This window comes from Camelus dromedarius, chromosome 1 (genome assembly GCF_036321535.1).
Source record: "Camelus dromedarius isolate mCamDro1 chromosome 1, mCamDro1.pat, whole genome shotgun sequence".
Lineage (NCBI taxonomy): Eukaryota > Metazoa > Chordata > Mammalia > Artiodactyla > Camelidae > Camelus > Camelus dromedarius.
Window position 1 is genome coordinate 93,202,578 of NC_087436.1, and position 19,891 is coordinate 93,222,468.

Genomic DNA, 19,891 nt, shown 5'->3' on the forward strand with positions numbered 1-19,891 from the left:
CCCTGAGGGCTTTATGCTAAGTGAAATAAGTCAGACAGAGAAAGACAAATACCATATGATTTCACTTAAATATGGATTTTTCTTTAAAAAAAGCTCACAGCTACAGAGAACAGATTGGCAGTTGCAAAGGCAGCGGGTAGGAGGAGGCAAAATGAGTGAAAGGGGTCAAAAGATTCAAACTTCCAGTTGTAAAATAAGTCATGGGGATATAATGTACAACATGGTGACTACAGTTAATAATATAGAGTATTTGAAAAGTTGCTAAGAGAGTAGATATTCAAAGTTCTTATCACAAGAAAAAAAATTCTGTAACTACACGCGGTGATGGATGTTAACTAGACTTACTGTGGTGATCCTTTTGCAATATATACAAATATCAATCATTATGTTGTATACCTGAAACTAATATAATGTTGTATGTCAGTTATACCTCAACAATAACAACAAAAATAAAATAAGCCAAAAAAAAAAAAACCAAAAAAAAAAAACCAGTATGGGACAAAATGGGAAGGGATAGGGACCATAAACTTTCACAGGTAGAAAAGTCTTAGGACTCATTCTGTTCTATCTTTCATCTGACGGATGGGAACATCAAGGACTAAAGCAATAGGAGGTCACTGTCCAAAGTCCTTCTGCTTTGGGGGCAGAGTCTGGACCACAACCCAGGTCTTTTGGCTTCTAGTCCAATGTTGTTGGCCTGAAACCACATGGCACACTTAGTCTTCCTGCCTCAGGAGTGATGAGACTGAAATGGAAATCTGTTTTTCATGTCTATTTTCCACATGGAAAAAAACTGGCTGAGGATTGGGGGGTAGAGCAAAGCAAGAACAGCCACTGGCAAAGGGACAAAGTTGAATATGATTCCTCGATATGCGGTATATCTGCAAGGCAGCAGGATTTAATTCTTGGTGAGACTGGCCAAGGGTTTATAGATTAAAAATATAACCACAAGAAATAAGAATGGCTTTGAGGAGTTATAGACTGATGATCAATTACACTTCCGGATAGGGCCAGTCGATAAAGTCATTAATCATATAAACAAAACAGCCTGGATTTTTAAATAAGACAAAATTTACTAAGAGACTGAAGAGACTAATTTAGTAAGGTCTTGGATGGTAGAGGGTAAAGAAGTTCTTTTGGATGAGTTTCTCATTAACAGCTATTTTCAAAACGGAGCTCAGTGATGAAATGATCATTGCTAAGATACTCTAAAGGAAGAAACTATTTGGCGCATTTAGTTTAACGCTGTCATTTTACAGCGAGGAATTAGATACCGAGCAATGGGCTTGCTCAGAGTGACTTGGTTAGTTTAGTTTCAGGTCCCCATGGATGAGTTTATGTCTTAAAGTACAAGCAGAGATAAACAGAAGTATAACAAATCTACACAACTGCAGAAGTCTCCACCTCCACTCATTGGGAGCTTATGAGAGGACAGACAAGACACCACATTGATCCATATACTTTATTCCTCATGAATCTATGACTTAGGTACCCTCATCATGCCATTTCACAGGTGAGAAGGTAGAAGTGAAGGAAGAATGTGAGTGACATTAGCACTTGCATCAGCACCATTACCATCAAAACCTTTTTCTGAGCATGTATCAGTTACCAGGTACACATTCTAATTTTACATGCATCTGCTCATTTAATCCTTATAAGAGTCTTATGAGATCAATACTATAGTTAATCCTCATTTTACAGAGGAGAAAGCTGAAGCTTAGAAAAGGTTAAATAACTGGTCCAAGGTCATCTAGCTGGAAAGTGGTCCAACTAGGAGACAAATCTGGGTCTCTATAACATCTTTAAGTTAATATGATTGGTGGTTGCCAGAGGCAGGGGGTAGGGGTGGGTGAAATGAATGAAGGGGGCCAAAAGGTACACATTTCCAGCTATAAGACAAATAAGCCATGTGGATGTAATATACAGCATGGTGACTTTAGTTAACAACACTGTATTGCATATTTGAAAGTTGCTAAGAGAATATATCTTAAAAGTTCTCATCACAAGAAACAAATTTTGTAACCATGATGGGTGTTAACTAGACTTACTGTGTTGATCGTTTTGCAATGTGTACAAATATTGAATCATTTTGTTGTATAATTGTATAATGTTATATGTCAATTACCTCAAAATATTTAAAGAGTATTAGGAAGGAGAAAGTGCAAAGAAAAATCCATTTGCAAATCTTTGACTCTTCCAGCATTAAAGGCCCAAGCTGACAAGGCAGTATAAATACTATAGTGAAGACCTTAAGGAATTCCTGTAGAGGGGGGAGGGGAAACTCTTGGCATTTCTGCAGCTAACAGAACACACCCTTGAATAAAGGAAGAATGGGGCTGACCCTGCAGAGCAATTTTAGCTCTGATTACACTAAAGCTCACTGCTATTTCAGTGCCACCATCTATCAAGGGGAAGCAACCCGTCCGCGGCCTGGAATGCCATGCTAAGTGGAACAGTAAATCAGGCCCAGAAACAGCACGCTCAAAGTGCCTGAGAGACTCAGGAGTAAAGAAACTGAATGAGCAGGGTTCAGAGTAAGCATGAAGAAAATACAAATAAAAATCAACATGTTGATTTCATCCCATGGACAGACAGGTGTAACAGAACAACATAAACCATGTCTCCCAGGGATTTTTTAATTAAAAAAAAAAAAAAAAGAGAGAGAGACGAGTGAGGGCTTTCTTCTACTCTACATAGCAGTCTTCTATGCAATGGTAACACTATACCACCAATGTCTGCAAAGAAATCTATTGACAAAGTCTGGGAAATCTTGGTGAATGAATAAAAAGGTAAGCCAAGTAGGAATAACTTCTCATTTTTTTGTAAAGCATTCAGTCTGTTAACACTTCATATCGGCAAATTTAACTAACGTTAGCAGTTGGGCCATCTAAACTGTGGCCAGGAAAATCACAATACCAAGTAAGTACAAAATGAAACGGATAGTCTTGACGGAATGCATTATTTTGCCTTCCGACTGCTTAAGCACATAAGCTCTGCGTTTGCTTAACTTTTTAAAAAGTCAAACCTGTGATGTTTTAAGTTAACATTTTCTGGTCAACCGTAAGAGACTATCAGACACTCGTTCACTTATTAAAAAACCATTGAATAAAACACACGATAGCTCCAACAACCTTCAATTCAAGTTGCAACAATTTCTCTTCAGGAATAGAGGTGAGTAAAGGAGCCTTTGAACTAACCTGAGAGGCAAAGTCAAGCCTTTGTCAAGGTCAGTGTTAAGTTTAGAGCCAGATGACATGGTAGCTGTGCAATCCCTCTTGCTGTGATTTTCTCAGCTCTTTGTTTTCCAGTCTTGCTGATGACTGCCCCTCAGTTTCCGCAGTAACTCTCCCCTCATACTGACAAACAGGAAAAAGCCACTCAAGTTCTTTCTTACATAATGTTTTGTGTTTTTTTTTGGTTTTTTTTTTTTTTTTGGTGGGCGATCCAGAACTCAAAGAGCCTTGATGCTTTTTATCAATTCCACCAAACGTCAAGAGCAGGAAATAAAAATATTTTTCTCTTCCGACTCAAATACAATACCCCTTTGTGAAGTTGTTAAGAAGCTAGAAATAGCAAATCTGGGAAAAATTTCAGGTGCAAGATATGCATCAAAATATTTCATTTTGCTAAAAATAACCCCAAGTTGGTCTTAACATTCCAACTCACATCACCCTGCAGTGCAGGATGATGTACAAAACCTGTTTCACCCTCATATTGACAGTAACTCTGAGGTTATACACAGGAATAAAGTAGCCTGTCCTAGGATGCTTAAGTCCCTGTAGGCATTTGCCACTTCAGGGCAGTTGTTTTCAGGATGGAAGCAAGAGACAGAAGAGGGAAGAGAGACCAAGTCAAATTACTGCATCTTCATTACCTGGCGACCGGTGTTTAGGTCAAAGACCCAAGAGGTAACTTAGGGAAGTTGGGGAGTCCCACAAAGCTGAACCTGTGACAGCAAAATTTGTGGGGTCTTAATCAGCTGTCCCAGCACATAAAAACAAGGCTCCCTAGGAAGCACAGCCATCCTAAAGGCAGTAGGGCTCATCTAGTGTCCAGAGATGAACCTGGTGGCAATAGGAGATGTGTGTGGTCCAGGGTAGACTCCAATGTTCCAGCCCCACAGCAGAGCAGACACATGAGAAACTATGAAAAGAAAAGAAAGATGTGGCCGTAGGGAACAGGGTGATGTAGTGGAATAACTAGGTAAGCTCCTGGCCCCCAGAAGCTCCCGGGCTCCTCTCTCCTCTGTGGGCTCCTCCCTGCCACCCCAGCGTCTCCTGGCCCCAACTGCTTCCCTCAACAGCAGCAGAAAGTAGTTGACAGCTAAGTTTTCTTCAAGTCCTGCCAAGAAAAACACTACAAGGTTAAGAACACAAAAGGGGCTTCAAATATCTTGCTACTGAGGTTCTTTATATATATATATATAAATAAATGTATATGTTTCAGTATATACATACACACAGAAGAAAATTCACTTTCAGTCAAAGGGTTCAAGAATGTTGACAATCTTTTAAGGAGTCACTATGTTCTTAAGCTCTTTCAACAGCTCTATTTGTTCTCAAAAGGATCATAGATGTATTTAATAGCTGTTTATCTTTCAGCTGGCCCATTGCAAACCAAAGCGTAACACAGAAAGCATCCAGCATAATCACAGGTTTGGAGCTGAGGAGGCTGGGGGGCAAGGATGGGGAGTCAGAATTATGGTAGCAAGAGTTCATCGTGCTGTTTGCTGTGGGAAAGCATGCCCACAGGTGAAAAGATTGAGTTGCAGATAAAAATGCAGAAGTAAACATCTGCAGAAGGACTATTTCCATGGTAGTCTTGTTGACATGCCCCCTAAATCTGTCAACCACGCGGGGAAAAACCAAAAAACCAACTAAGATCTGTGAAGGGACGGAGGGAGGGAAAGAGTGAGCATTCACTTAAGATACAATAACATCTTTCCACCAAGTGATAAAAACCTATCACAGAGTAAAATACACACCGCATGCTCTCTGTAAAAGTAGACACAGAAACACCTTTGTTTTTTTTATCAGAAACCTAGCCAAGTCGTCACAACCCCAAAGTATAACTCTGATCTGGGGCTCAGAGGTCTGCCAGGGGAGCTGAGACCAGGAGAGAAAAAGAAAATTGTGACAAGGTTCTTTCATATGTCATCCAGTTAATCGTGCTCATAATGCAGACAGAACGACAGAATAATTTCAGTCTACTGGATAGTATGCTAGCCTTGATCCCTAGGCTCAAAGAAAAAGAAGAAAGTTTCAATTTGGGACAAAATGAACCTATGGTTTAATTGTCATATATATTAAACCTGGCTTGTTGGCTTGTTTGAGTAAATATGAAAAATCCAACTTCCTTAAGTACAAGTTCTTTTAGGGACAAAACACTAAGCAGTAGTTCAAAGATGTCTTAATACCATACTCAGACCAATTTCATACTTTATATTTAAAGCTATACACCTAGGTTAACATATTTCTATTAAAATGCATAGTATGTATGTTTATAGTAAAAACTAAGTACTTTTAGCTGAGTTAGACATTCTGTGCCTTGAAGGACACCAGGTTGTCTGAGGGACAAATTCCTTCCTCGCTGGGGAAGAAAGTGCTAGATCCACCAACACAATTGACCCCTGAATCTCTTAGACACAGTTCAATGTGTTATTCTCTCTCACACAAATCACAACCTCTGTGCAATTAGCCTTCTTTGAACCAACATGTTATTTATCAAAAAAGACAAGCCAGGTAATTATTTCTTGAAAGGCAACCAATCCCTTTACCATTACCTACAGTAATCAGTTTTGCCATCATCATAACAGATTAATTCTTTAGCAATAATGTGAAGAATATTCTATCATTTATTTAGTCCTTATTTTCAATGTGTTAAAGTCAATTCATCTAAATTCATAGTAAGTTTCTCTCTCTTAGGGTTAATCCTGCACTGATTAAAGACTCTCCTCTAACTCTAAATAGATCAAGTTTGCTCACAGTATAACAGAATATAAGCTACCACATTCTATTATTATTAGATGGGATGGATTTCTGGATACAACTGAAATACTAATGTAGCAGTAAATCGTAAAAATACTTGTTTTATGGGAATGGAAGAAGAGAAAAACAGGGGAAATAGGTCAACTTCAGGAAATGGGTAGCATGGGCTATTTAAGAACAACAACAACAACGAAAAAAAAAGGAGACAGAGAGAGAGAGAAAGACAAAGGGAGTCAGGAAACAAAAGGATGCTCAGTTGCCAGCCAATCAGATTTCCCTTTCTTTCTTTCTTTCTTTCTGTCTTTCTGTCTTTCTGTCTTTCTGTCTTTTTTGTTTTTTCCCACAAGTCTACTTAAATCTGTTTTTCTCTTAGGATATTTTTTATACGAGTTTTTACTGCTTAATTCACATATTTAGATGTTTGAATCTTCAATTACCTTGGTTGAATAGTCTGGGAGCAGAGACCTCCTACCATTAGAACATTCTCAGGAAAAAAAAACAGCTATACACACATACACACATATTTATACCTATAGAACAGAATATATATCTCCATATATATCCATATTCATTTATATCTAAGAGTTGTCTAAGCTTGTTCATATTCCTAAAAGCAAAATGCAGCAGCAACAGCCTGGATAAAATCAGTAAGTTGAGAGTCAAGGCTTGTTAATTGTTCTGGGAGTGAAACCCTGAAATAGAAATGAGGAAGATGAAATGAGATTCTATCAAAAAAGACTCCAGCAAAAGCAGGACTAGAGTGAAAACCCAGGATGTGTAATAAGAGAAGAGGAAACTTGATGCAGTCGGAATTCCACACTATCACAGAAAAGCCAAGAAGCAGCCAGCAAACACAGACCAGTTCCTGACCGCTGCTCCTACCACAATATGGCTGGGGCAGCTCTCGGAAGGGCAGGGAAACCTCAGTGACTTTTCAAGTTGTGTCCTTTATGGTATTTGCAGAGACCCAGCCAACAACAGCCAGGGGGTTGTTTACCAAAGTCATTCTCCAGCACCACCCACAGAAACGCTCATGGAAATCACTGCCAAAGCTTACATGGGAATCAAACAGAAGAACTGGATACAGCCATGTAAAACATGCCCCAGTCATTTCGTAAGCTCGGTTTCTTCTCAGATGGCTGTTGTGGAAGAAATGACTGCTTCCAGAAAACAGAGACCCCAGGAATTAATGAAGTCACCAGGATGAAAATAGAATAAAAAATCACTAATTATCTCATTCCACCATTTACACTGATGACACTAGGTCTGGACTATAAGACACCTGAATTTAAAACTGCCCCTCAAAACAGATACAGCAAAAGCGAGCGAATGGTGTAAGGGGCAGGTTTCAGATCAATGTTGTTCTCCAAAAGAAAAAAAGGATTCATCAAATTAAAGTAGCAGAACATTCTACAGACCAGCAAAACCAGATGGAGATCAGTAGTTCACACATATCCTTGTATTTAAGCTCCAGGTTCTGAAAAAGACCAAAGAGAAGCCCACCTACCTGCCACGGCAGTACCAGAGGCTGAAAAGAGAGGATGACCTCAAAGAAATCCAGCCTTCTTCACTCTACACTCTCAAACCTGGGTGTGAGGACTCTTAGGGTCGAATGACTGTTACTTCCTATCATTATAAATACTTTTGTTCTCTTATTCTTTTACTCCTTACCTGTGCTCCTTTATGTTTCAGAGGTTGATTATCACATCATTGCTTTGGATTTCCCTCCAGTTTCATGGGTCAATCCAATGCCCATGCTATGTATCTTTCACTACCTTCATATGACTGTAGAGTTGACTTTGCACACTGCTCCCCCGACACACACCTCTCCCTCTGCTTCCTCCCTCCTCACCCACTGCTAGGAGATTCGTGTGAAAGCACCATTCTCTTAGGTCTACTCAACATCCCTCCTCAACAGAGAGAAAGAAACACAGCAGCTGTGTTCACCGGGTCAGTAAATTCACAGTGCCCAACAGCGTCGACTCTGTGCATCCACTAAGGCAAAGACTACGACTGTTGGTTTCAACACTCAATAGCCAATGTTCACTTTAGTACTTGGACAGAGCAGGAACTCAATGACTATTTGTTGAGAGATTGGAAGTAATCTTTTTTTTTTCTCTAAATTTCATTTTATTCTTTTATTCTCAAATTATTTTCTCTACTGAAGAAAGGAAAGTTTGTAACTCACTGGAATCATGGTTTAAGGGAATTAATGAACCGAAAAGAAAAAGACAGGGTCAAAATATCAAAATTCATTCCAATAGCCAGTCCTTCTCTACTACCTCCTCCTGCCTTTTTTTCCCCCCTTTCCATATGTTGGATCATATTACAGGAAAAAGTCTAGATTCTTTACTTCTATGAACTACTTTACTCTTCATGAAAACCATGATGTAGTTACTATATTATTCCCATTTTGCAGACAAGGAAACAAAGAACAAAGGCCTGAAGTGATTGAGTAACTTGCCAAAGAGCACACAGCTAAGAAGTTGTGAATCCAGGAACTGAATTTAGGCCGTCTGACTCCAGAATGCCAGCTCCCAATGACCAAACTGCACTGCCTTTTGAAGGACAGGTGTTGAGAAGACTAACTGAGGGCTCTAAGGAGTGGTATCCGGGCCACTCATTCAGTAAAACACTTATTGAGTGCCTACTACATGCCATGTGCCGAAAATACCCCCAACACTCTTGAACACTGTTCATACGTAGTCAACATTCCTGTTGCTTTCCTAGTTGCCATTTGCGGTATCTCCCAGTCAGGGAGCATGTAGAATCTGTTAGACAAGGAAATTTGTTAAGAATTGGTTCTTTCCCCTTCTTAGAAGGTCTTTATACCTTCTGATTGAAAACAATCACCAGTCCTCTCAACATTACATGGGACTTTAACAAGAGCCAGTGGGAACATGTAGCAGCCTGGAATGGCATAGGCAGAAAGGGAAATGGAGAAATGCATAAAGTGGTGTTTCTGCTCTATTATTAGAATGAGTATATTGGCAACTTTTCTATGCTTTCCTTCACAAAGGCAAGCCACTCGGAGGATGCGTGCCCCTGCTTCCCACCTTGTAAAGGTCTTCCAGACAAGAAGAGTAGTGGTCACCCAATCACCTTCAGCACACCTGACACAAAAGGCAGGAGAGCCGAGTGGCATGTGTCCCCCCTGTCAGCCCCGCAGCCCGCTCCCCCAGGCAGCATTCCTGAATGCTCAGCCTCCGTGTGACTTGACGTTCACGGAGCTCAGCACCCAACAAGGCGCAGTGCGGAACAACCCCCTTCTCCTAAGGCCGCAGAGTCAGCCCCACTGGGAACAGCCCAAAGAGAAGTTGCAGGCTCCCGAGACATCTGGTCTATTCAGCACCATGAAGGAAATAGCAGTCGTTCAGTGAGGGAATAAAAATGAGGAGTTGGCTGAATAAAGGTGATAAAAATAGATTTTTCCGACTCCGCGAAGATGAATCATTTTGCCGTGGGGATTCGCCAGGCTCTGTTTCAGCTTCGTTTTCAACCCAGCCTCATAAATTTGACTAAGGAAAATTTCCTTCTCCGAGATAACCAGTGCCATGAAGCGTTTAGCATTTGGACAGTTTTGATGGGATTTTATTCAAGAATTGTCCAGAAAGAGCCGCCATTCCTTCCCTAGCCTGAGGTAAATATTGACTCTGAAGGACAAGAGTGGGCTTAGGCTGGGATATGCAGCCCTTGACCTCAGACTCGCCTCCCTCCCCACCTCCCTCCTCTATTTCCTCCTCAGTTCTTTCCCTCCTTGTTTTAAGAAGTGGAGACATTTAGGAAGCAAAGGGAGCAGTGGAAATGAGCAGGATGTGAGGGGGGCTCAGGTGAAACAGCACCCCACAGGTATGTCCTCACATTTTTCCCATGACGCTATGTGCTGTTGAGGAATAAACTTTTAAGATGTAGCAGAGTTGCCTCTAATTTACACAGTTCTTGAAAATCCCCTTTATTTTGACTGTGTCTATGTATCTTCCATGACACATCCCAAAAGAAAAGACAATGTTTTCTTTAGAAAAGGGAAAAAAAGATTTAATTAAAAGCAACAGGTGGTAAAAATAACAGAGGACAAGGTATTATTTTAGCCATACTCTAAGTGTAGAATAAGGAACTTTTCAAAAAAAACAAGTGTTAAAATCTAAACAGCTTCCTTCCTTCACTCATGGACACCCATCATCATGTATTTTTTTTCATAATGCATTTTACTTACCGCTACATGGCCTCATATTCCACATAAAACTCCAGTCTGCCCACACCTGGGGGGTGGGTGGGGCATCTCTCCTGCGTGCTCCCAACTGTCAGCCCCAACACAGCAGCTGAAGTGCCCTTACATTCCCTTTCCCAAAACAGTCCTCAGCACAGGAAACCCAGCTCTGCCCGGAGCAGGCTGCAGCAGCTGAAATGCTGATGCAGTGAAAGAGGACCAACTGGAAGACAGCGCGATTGCCACACCTATCGGGGAGGGAGGCGGAGAACTGGGCTCCCAGTGAGGAAGGGGGACAGAGTTCCCAGGAGGTAGATGTGCCCCATGCAGTTCTGCAGGAGAGCTTGGTCACAGCTGCTACTGCACAGCAGGCACCCAATGCCATCACTCAGCCTGGATCCAGAAGAGGCACCCGGTAGGACCTGAGGAAGGACAGGGCAAGTCCCAACTCTGGAAGAAAGTGGCCTCATTGCCCTCTGGGTCTCAGTTTCCTCATTTGTGAAATAATGGTGAATTTATTTCGAAAATAACTCTCTAAGTAGCTTCTAGTCCTGAAATCTTAAGGCCATCAAAGTCATCACAAACATAATACGCAAGGGAAGCTACAATTTGTTGAACAGACTATGTACCATCCACATATTAGGCATTTTACATATACCACCTCATTTAATCCCACGATACAGAGATGAGATTTATCAACCCCATTTTATAGATGAGGAAACTAGCGACCTCACTCCATGATTCCCCATGAAAATAAAGGATCATCGTATCCAGTCAGTATTCTGAATTTAAATGGAAGCATTTAATCTTTGTGCCTGAAATTGAGATGACATCTGAGGATGGAATTTCTGCACTGTTGGGTGATTAATGTGTTTACAGTCATCCACTGCTATAATTCTGAGGTACCAGTATTTATGGTTATGGTCGTTCGTGCTACTGCAAAACCCATTTCCCACCTGTTGTTTTTTATTAAACCTCCCTAAAGGACATGAAATATTTCTTTGTGCAGATTCTAAAAACGGGGATCATGAAATATGTGAGCAGAAACCTCGTGTGTGGATTTACCATTTGGAATTTTCGAATGCTATAAAACACAGTGTTTACAACCAATTCATCATTTACAAAAGTTTATTAGATTGATATGCCCACTGACTCTCTGGTATCCTGCCATTTATGGATACCAATACATCAAACAGTAGGCTGACATTTAATGTTTATTAATAACTTCTGTGTTTCCTTGCCTATTTTAAAGTATCCTTGCATTATGTTCTGTTTTATGTTTATCTTCAATCATTTTGGTTTTCAAGGATACTTTTTATTTTAAAATAGCTTTTAGATTGACAGAAAAATTGCAAAGACGGTCCAGAGAGTTCCAGCATAACTTGTATTCTGCATTTTATATTATGAGCCAGTGGTTAGTACCATTTATTACAACTAATGAACAACCATTGGTACATCAGCACCAGCTAAACTTCATGTTTCGTTTGGGTTTGATTAGTTTTTCCCTAATGTACTTTTTCTGTTCCCACATCCATCCAGGATACTACATCACATGATAGTCACCATATCGCTTTAGCTTCTTCTGGACTTTGCTTATGTCTCAGACTTTCCTTGTTTCTGATGACCTTGCCTGTTTTGAGAAGTACTGGTCAGGTACCTTGCACCTCAATTTGGGTTTGTCTGCTATTTTTCTCCTGGTTAGACTGGGGCCAAGGAGGACCACTGAGGTGACACCATTCCCATAACATCTTATCAGTCATCCTTTTTTATATCTAAGGAAAATATTTAAGTCAAAGCAAAACTTCCAGCTGAATAAGGTTACTTTTAGAAAAGACAAATTGGGGGAGAGAAATAGCTCAGTGGTAGAGCACATGCTTAGCATGCATGAGGTCCTGGGTTCAATCCCCAATACCTCCACTTAAAAAAAAGAAAAGATAAATAAAATACCAAACTATTTACTCAGAAATACAGTCTTTTATCCTGTGGAGAGAATGCCAGAGAGAGAAACTAAGTTTTGTGTCCATTTTGAGATGAGGGTAGACCTAAGATCTAGCAGGAAGCCAGCTAATTACAAAAGAGGTGTCTAGCAAGTTCTTTTGCAAGGCTTGCCAAGACAAATTTCCTACAAAATAATCTCAGATGATGGCACATTTTAAGAGAAGTTGTTTCAACCTAGCATGATCTCACTCTTTCAAACAATACATCCAGACATTTGGTGAAGTTTTTTTTTTTTTTTTTTTTTTCTTTTCCCTGTTGTCAAACCACAGAATCCCTACAAACCTGGGTTTGGAGTACAGGCTAAAAATTAGATCCACAGAAATTCCTTCTTTAGGCAAGCTATGACTATGAAAAAAAGAAGCAAGACTTAGGCTGAAATATGTATTTCCTGCTATTATGTATTTTTTCCTCACAGTTCCTAATTGAAGGTCTGTTCCTAAGGGGGAAAAAGCGAGGAACTCATGTCATGTCACAAACTCTGCTAAATGCTGTTCAATGAAAGATAAGGGAGAACAAGTGGTTTCTTTCTTCAAAGAATGGTATTTTTTTTTCCTCAGGGACAGGAAGTGGGTAGAAAAACCTAGAAAAAAAAGTTTTTTAGCACTGCTATATATAACCCTCCACCTCTGCAGAGACACACAGTAATTATGGAAACAACCTTGGAAAAATAATTTGTGGTGCACAAAGAGGATATTAGACTTTAGCTAGCAAGTCTAGGCATTCACAGCACATATGAATAAGAATTTAAGTACTAATCTGGCTTACCCACTGTTATGGGCTGAATTGTGTACCCCTCCCACCTCCAAATTCACATGTGGAAGTCAGAACCCCCATTAACTCAGAAATGTGGCTGTATTTGTAAATACGGTCTTTAAAGAAGTGATTATGTTAAATGGGGTCATTTATAGTGGGCCCTGGTCCAGTATGATTTGTGTCCTTATAAGAAGAGGTAATCAGGAAACACACACGCAGAGGGAAGACCATGTGAAGACCCAGTGAGAAGACAGCCATCCACAAGCCAAGGACAGAGACCTCAGAATAAACCAACCCTGCCCATACCTCGATCTCAGACCCCAAGCCTCCAGAATTAGAAGAAACTTTCTATCACTTAGGATACCTAGTCTGTGATACTTGGTCATGGCAGCCCTAGCAAATGAACATGCTTACCTAGTACTAAGAGTGAAGACTCCAGGGGTCTAAGAGACTAGAGTGTATGAGATTGGTTGGGTATTATATCTTAACAAATTGTCAATTACATGAAGATCGTTCTAAGTCACTATCTTGTCATGATTGTCATACCTGAGTGCAATTGCTCATGACTCCTCCTGTGGTCTCAAACTCCTTTCCTCACTCCCTAGTCTCTGCCAGTGAAAGTCAAACACTCCAAAGATCAGACTACAATCTGTCAGAGAAAAAGCTTCAAAGTTTGTGTTTATAGAAAAAGAAATAATTTGTCTTCATATATTCTTGAGCGTAAGGATTTAACTTTAAAATAAGCTACTCATTAACCTAGTCCAATTTTTTAATAACTTTTTCCATGAATTCCAAACCAACATTTTCCAATTGTCTGCCAGACATCTGCACATGAATATCTCTTAAAGGTAGCCAACTCAATATGTCCAAAAGAGAACTCATCTTTTCTCTTGGAACCCAGTTCTCATCCCCTGCTCCCATGATTCCTATTAATGGCATCACTATTCGCCAAGTTGCTCAAATCCAAAATGTAGATGTCATCTTCCTAAGATTATTTATCATATTTCATCAATTCCAAGGAAGGTGTACATTTTTTTAATCTCTAAAATAAAGATGTATCTTTCCATGGCTGGTATATTGTGCACTGTGTCATAATTTAGTTGATGGCTTTTTAAAAATTATACTTTAAAAAATGGTGTGTCTTATAATTGACGGCATATTACTTTCAGTGAAAAGCATAGAAACATAAATCCTGTCTCCTCACCTCCACTGTCACTGCTTCTACCAAGGTTTAGTAGCAGACATCATCTCTCATTTGGACTACTTGTCTCCTAATTGGCTTTTGTATGGTCTCTTCCCATAATCCATTTTCCATACAGCCGCCAGAGTTATCTGGAACATAAGATTCCTCTGTTTTCAGTGGCTCTTACTGCATATGAAATGAGTCCAAACACCTCCAGATGGCATTTCCAGTCTCAGCTTACTCTTTCTCGTTCACTTTTCACAGCACTGAATTCTCTTAGGGACCCTGGGCTCCGCCACCTACAAAAAACAGCCACTCCTGGACAAGACCCAGGTTTTGTGGTTCAGAGCCTTTCTTGTTCCATGCCCTGAGGCTAGAATGTCCTTCCCCAACCCCAGTGGTCTTCACTAATTGTAGATGCATGTTCAGACCCCAAGTCTTCCAAAGTTTACTCTCAAACAGAAACTTTTTCCTTGTTCTTCCTTGCATATTATATTTCATTAACATTTCACAGTCTACCTTTATTAGACTTTATTGGTACACTTGTCTCCTAGAAGGTCATCCTCTGAAAGGCAGGAATTATATCTTGAGTCATAAGTGGATTTTCACTTGGAAGGCAAGAGAGAACATATCATCTTTTTTGAGTGTATATGTGCAGAAGAAAACTGGGAAACAGACCTTAGACGTCATCCAAGGAAAAACTGTGCTATCTTTAAAGTACTATAAACACAGGGGACAAATTTGCAGAAGAATTAGAAATCTATGCCCTGCTTTCTCAGTAGATTAAGACAATCTTTTCATTCACTGTGGTAGGCAGCTTCTTAACAGCTCCCAGTGATCCCTTCCTCCTGTACACAGGTCCTTGTGTAATCTCCTCCCCTTCAGTGTGGGTTAGACCTAGTGACTTGCTTTGATTAACAGAATATTGCAGAAGAGATGAAATGTCACTTCTGAGGCTAGGTTACAAAGGATTGTGATGTTCTCCCTCCCTCCTCTCTTTCTGGTTATTCCTGCTTGCTCACTCTCATGAAGCAAGCTGCTCCACTGTGAGCTGTTCTATGCGAACAGGCCCACATGGCAAAGAACTGAGAGTGGCTTTGGCCAACATCCTGCAGAGAACTGAATCCCGCCACTGTCCACCTGAGTGAACATAGAACCAGATCCTTCCCTAGTCAAGTCTTTAAATGACTGGCCAATACCTTGACAGAAGCCTTACGAGAGATCCTGAATCAGGAACCCAACTAAGCCGAGATTCTTGACCCACAGGAACTCTGGGATAGTAAACATTGTTTTAAGCCACTAAATTTTGGGGTAATTTGTTACACAGCAATGGATAACTAATACACTCACTAAATATGAAAAGCAGAAGGCAGATAATAAACACAGGATGAATGGAAAGGACGAAAACTTTTATAGGGCTTTCCCAAGTCCTCAAGAAGGATGGACAAGGGGACTAACTTATTGGTCTGATCCAAACAATCAGTAGATAACCAGAAGCCAGCCTGTTTCAGTGGCAATCAGCATCACCCTTTACCCTGGTGTAACTCACTGTGGGTGATGGGTCTCACTCACTGACATACTTTTATTTTTGTATTCATTGTGCGCTAAGTCTCTTGATTTAGGTCATAAATTAACTGTAGTCCCGGTTCTACAAGTGATATGTGTAGTGGGAGATACACCTAGGATGTTCCCTTAGCCCAGGAAAAGCCTAAAATGCCTTTCTGAGGTGTTTGGGTTTTATTCCTATATGCAGTGGGCAGCCAGGTAAGGTTAGTGAGGAAACAAGGGACCTGAGACAACCTGTACTTTAGAAGGTACCTGTGGAAGCTGTTACAATTAGCAGCACACAAGCCATGTTGACCTTGGAGGCATCGAACGATCTCAGCACCCCCTAGGTTCATAGCCTGTCATTCAACTAAACACAGGATTGCGAGGACCAACGACTTCATGCATTCTGTTGTTGCTTTTCCCTCCAGTCAATGTTCTTTTATGTCTAAACCTACTACCATGCTAACCACCATCCCCACTTCGGCTTGGTTTTGGCACCAAACTGGAGAGCTTCAAATTGAGCATTCCTGCTGTCTGTGGTGCAGAAACACAAGCGAGGTTTCTCTCACCGCACCAGGGCTGACAATAAAGGAACGTGTGTCACTCAGTTCAAGTGTGGCTGAGATTCTTCACCAGGTCTATTCATTTCCCTCAGTGAAATGTACCTCCTTCACACAGAACATCGCTCAGCTACTAGTTTCCACTTGTCCCCCGAAGCAGAGCAAGACCACTGATCGCACCAAGCAATGACCACAAAGAGTAGAGTGTGATGGGGAAATACGCTGGGTGGGCGTGTTCCAAGCCTCCCCTCTTCTCCTGCCTGGGAAGGAGAGTTCTGTGTCTGCCTCTTCCCGAGTTTTTTTGTTGTCCAGAATCAGAACCACGACTCTGGGGAGGCACTGAAAGGAGCTAAGTCTAGCTGGGTTGATTTGCCCCTGAAAAGGCTGAGGATTAGTGGCAGTGGCAGAGGAAGGGGTAAGAAGCGAGAGAGACAAGAGCTAGTACAGGGTGAGTCTGGGCGATTTTAGGTAGTTGGGGTGGGAAGAGATTTGCGGGGGAGCTAACAAGTCCAAGGGGTGTGTGTGTGTGTGAAGACAGAAAGACAGAGAAGAGAGAGAGGGAGGAGGGCGTTTTAGGAAGTTCCACTGCATGTTATGAAGGGAACCGCTCTATCATCTTTTGGGGAAAGACTTTCGTAAAGATGCCTGGTGTTCCCCTATTCTCAATTCCTGTGCTGGTTCTTCATTGACTGTGATATTTGAGGTGTGGTCACATGGAGACTGATTTTATAGGGGTGATAGGAGAAACATTACATTTACAGTGCCTTTTAAAACAGGCCACTGCCTCAACTTGGTGAAATTAATAGACCTTAAATGAGAAGGATGAGAGGCTGTCTTCCAAAAACATACAAGATCTCCTTAGAGGCTGATGCTGCCAGACAGATGTTTCGGAGTGCTGCAGTCCAAGGATGCACTGGAAGGTGTAATGGAGATAGTGGAACACAGTAGAAAAGGCACAGCATCTGGGTTTGGGCAAATCAGGGTCCAACTCTCCATTTTGCCTCTTATTTGTTAAAAAGCTGGTAACTTACTTCTTTGCACCTTTGTTTCCCGAGATATAGTAAAGGCGCAGCAATCACCACGTTGCAGGGCAATTACAAAGACTGAGAAGGATAATTTAGCACCGCACTGGTACACGGCAGGTACTTAATACACGATGGTTGTCATGATGGTGACTTATACCTTTGGCCTCCCTCTTTGCCTGCTCTCCCTCCTCCTGGCCTGAAACAATCATTTTAACTGAAAGAGAAACACAGGCAGAGAACAGAACTCTGACCAGCGTTTCTGAGGGAACCTGTTGAAGGAAGGTAAATGCTCTAGAATTTCTAAATGAAGTTGTAAAATACAAACCTAAAATAAAAGACATTGATAAGGATGAGCTGAGACAGACAAGAGCGTCTCTCCAGGGAGGATTTGCAGGAAACCCCTTCTTGGCAGGTAGACACCTAGAACACCTGGGACTCAAATTTATTGCGTTGTTGTCTTCCGAAAATTACGGAGCTTCTGGAAAGGCTTTTCACTCCTACTACTCAGTTTTCAAAAGCTTCATGTCTACCTTTGTCCAAAGCAGTACTTTTAATCTTCTCATACCATGGACAACCCTCCTGCCTTTTCATCATCTCTCCTCCTCTGACTTCCCTCAAACAATGAAACATCAACCATCCAGGTATCAGTTTCATAAAATAAAGCAGATACTTTTTGAAAGCTTCCTAAGGCCCACAGAGTTTATGGAAACTTACATTTTTTTAATCCATTTCAGAAAGCTCAGCTCTAAGCCTATGTGAAGTCTTACCCTTTGATTAAAGAATACATCTCTTTTTCCAAAGAATCAGTTTTTGAATGGGTTAGCATAACTAAGCGGTAGGATAAATCTACCGGTTACATTCCTGCTGTTCCCTGCTCAACTTCAGTTAGCATCAAACTTCAGCCTCCATCAGGAGAAGAGACGTTCCGCGAAGGGAGTCCTTTCACAGAGCTTGGAAAGATGTTTTGAAGGTATTGGCCAAAAGGAATCAAAAAAAAAAAAAAAAAAAGATGAACTGAAAAAATGTCTTTGCTTTCCCCTCTTTCTCAGAAAAAGTAAAATAATTGTCATTTACATGTATTCCATTTTCAACTGGGAACACGTGAGTAATACAGCCTAGAAGAAAGGCGGCCTCGGCTTTGAATCCATCTCAGCTTTTACTATTTGCGTTATCTTCCCCTTGATGGACCCATGTGTCCTCATCTGTAAAGCAAATATATCTAAGATGCCCTTCCAGCTGTAAAATTCTTTTTTTCTCAGATTCCTTTCATCCTCACAGATTCACATGCAAGATTAAGCAAATATTTCATGACAGCTCTAGGAAGGTTCAGCACCTGAAAGCAGAATCCCCAAATTCCTATTTCTAATTGTACTTCACACGTGCACACACACACAGACACACAACAGCTACTACAATGAAAACCTGAGCAAGAAAAGGCTTAATCTCCAAATTCATAGTGCAAGCAAAGATTTCATACACTTGTGTCTCTTGCACAAAGTCTAATCTTTCTGGGCTGAAACAGAGTTTAGCATGATCTCTAACGACCATTAAATTGAGTTTCAGGATGTGGCTTAATTGTGCAATACTTTCGAAATGGCCAAAAAAAAGGGCAGCGTTTTTAAAAGTCATTGGTACGCCAAGACCTAAATTTGAGGTCTTTCTCTCTGGCAACGGCAAACAGTAACACTAACACCTAAACAAGAATGCAGGCATCTGCAGGCAGTCACCACGCGGCCGCGTATGTCAGCAATCGCTACGGAGGAAACGCAGACCCAGATCCAGGGTCTCTGCATTCTTGCCAGGAAATGATTTTCAACTACTTTGTTTTAACACCTTCACCCCTGAATTCTCTGTAACCACAGCTCAACTCAGGGGCTAAAATACACCTATTCATGCCTTTGTAAATCTACACGTGTTTATAATTTGGGATTGCTGTGTGAAAACACACTTTTCTATTTATCTTCAAGTCAAGCAGCTGGGCCATCTTAATGGATTCTTCTCAACACCAGGCCATTAAGACACACGGGTTCCAGGCATGCAAAACCCTCTTAGATCTCCGTGGCCCCTGCTACTGATGGCTGCTGGATCAAGAGATGGTAGGGGACCTGTCAACCCCCTGACAAAGCACAAACCAATCCAAAAGTCTGTAGGTGCACTTGAGGAATGCTGTCTGCTCTTTTCTGAGTGTAATCAACATGTCACATGAAAGGCTGCATCTCTACCCATCTAGGATTGTCTCTGCCGCCTTCAAATTTACTGCGTATTTGAAGTCCCTCCTCCCTCCTCAAAAAAGATCTGAGACTTAATGTCTTTTAATCCCTAATGTTTTATATTATAGATTTTCAAGTCTACCAAAAAGTTGCAAGAACAGCACCATGACGACTACATACCCATTATCTAGATCCAAAATTCTGCCACATTTCTCTCCCTCTCTTCCTTCCTCTCTCTCTCCTTCCCTCCCTCCCTCCATCTTTCCGTGTGAATGTGTATATAAAATTATACAATATACGCACAGACTTTTTGCTGAACAATTTGAGGATTAGTTGTACATGTTGCAACACTTCATGTCTAAAGACTCCAGCTTACGTAGCTCTTAACATCGAGTATTCCCCTATATCCACCACTAGCTT

The 19,891-nt window shown here is 41.0% G+C and overlaps 1 protein-coding gene and 1 long non-coding RNA gene across 17 annotated transcripts in view; both read right to left on the reverse strand.

Annotated features, from left to right (window-relative positions):
• LOC105089324 (uncharacterized) overlaps nucleotides 1-11,445 on the reverse strand; it is a 32,497-nt gene extending 21,052 nt beyond the window's left edge. Inside the window, exon 1 of the long non-coding RNA XR_010381497.1 lies at nucleotides 10,201-11,445. This is a non-coding gene — a long non-coding RNA (uncharacterized LOC105089324). The remainder of the gene's footprint in view (nucleotides 1-10,200) is intronic.
• LIMCH1 (LIM and calponin homology domains 1) overlaps nucleotides 1-19,891 on the reverse strand; it is a 307,532-nt gene that overhangs the window by 134,853 nt on the left and 152,788 nt on the right. The window lies entirely within an intron of this gene.